Here is a 1,744-nt window from a genome sequence, read left to right on the forward strand (position 1 = left end):
CCTGCCACTTAAATTTTTTTGGAATAGTTCAAGAAGAATCGGTATTAACTCTTCTTAAAATTTTTGGTAGAATTCACCTGTGAAGCCATCTGGTCCTGTCTATCGGATTTTTTACTTCTTCCTGATTCAGCTTTGGAAGACTGCATGTTTCTAAAAATTTATCCATTTCTTACAGATTGTTCCATTCATTGGCATATAATTTTTCATAGTATTCTCTTAATAATCTTTTGTATTTCTGTGGCGGTGTTGCCTATGCTCTCTCATTTCTGGTTTTATTTATTTGGACCCTATCTCTTTTTTCTTGATGAGTCTAAGGGTCTCCAGTTTTGTTTATCTTCAGTTCCTAGTTTCATTGATTTTTTTGTTGTTATTGTTTTAGTCTTCTACATTATTCGTGTCTGCTCTGATTTTTATTATTTCAGGTTTTTTTCCTACTCACCTTGGGTTTTGTTTGTTCTTTTTTCTGTTTCCTTCCAGTGTAAGTTTAGATTGTTCACTTGAGTTTTTCCTTGTCTCTTCAGGGATGCCTGTATTACTCCATATTCCTCTCTCAGAACTGCTTTCACTGTGTCTCAGAGATTTTGACCATTGTGTTTGCATTTTCATTTGTCACCCTGTATATTTTTTTATTTCTTTTTTTTTATTGCTTCATTAACCCATTGGTTGTTTAGTATCATGTTGTTTTCTCTCCAGGTGTTTGTGTTTTTTCCAGTTTTTTTTAAACATGATTTATTTCTAATTTCACATCATTATAGTCAGAAAAAATGCATGGTATGATTTCAATCTTAAATTTATTGAGGCTTGTTTTATAGCCTAATATGTGGGCTATTCTGGAGAATGCTCCATGTACACTTGAAAAGAATGTGTACCCTGTTGCTTTTATTTTTTTTAATTTTTATTTATTTATGATAGTCACAGAGAGAGAGAGAGAGACAGAGACATAGGCAGAGGGAGAAGCAGGCTCCATGCACCGGGAGCCCAATGTGGGATTTGATCCTGGGTCTCCAGGATCGCGCCCTGGGCCAAAGGCAGGCGCCAAACCGCTGCGCCACCCAGGGATCCCCCCTGTTGCTTTTAGATGTAATGTTCTGTGTATATCTGTTACATTCATCTGGTCCAATGTGTCATTATTGTCATACATTATGTGACATTATTTCCTTATTGATTTTCTGTCTAGATAAATCTACCCATTGATATAAGTGGAATGTTAGAGTCCCCTACTATTACTGTATTAGCATCAATTTTCTTTTTATGTTTAATATTTAGGTATTTAGGTGCTCCAGTGTTAATTATGTAGATATTTATTATTTTTATTTTTTTTTAAGATTTTATTTATTTATGAGAGACATAGAGAGGCAGAAACACAGGCAGAGGGAGAAGCAGGCTCCATGCAGGAAGCCCAATGTGGGACTCGATCCAGGGACTCTGGGATCATGCCCTGAGCCAAAGGCAGACACTCAACTGCTGAGCCACCCAGGCATCCGGGTATGTAGATATTTACAATTGTAATATCATCTTATTGCATTGGTCCCTTTATCATTATGTAATGCCCTTCTTTGTCTCTTGTTACAGTCTTTGTCTTAAAGCCTATTTTGTCTGATAGAATCATTGCTACCTTGGCTTTTTTCTTTTTTTCACTTTCATTTGCATGATGAATGTTTTTCCATCCCTTCACTTTCAGTCTTTATGAATCGTTAGGTCTCAGGTGAGTCTCTTGTAGGCAGCACATAGAGGGTCTTGGTTT

This window comes from Canis aureus, chromosome 25 (assembly GCF_053574225.1).
Source record: "Canis aureus isolate CA01 chromosome 25, VMU_Caureus_v.1.0, whole genome shotgun sequence".
Taxonomy (NCBI): domain Eukaryota; kingdom Metazoa; phylum Chordata; class Mammalia; order Carnivora; family Canidae; genus Canis; species Canis aureus.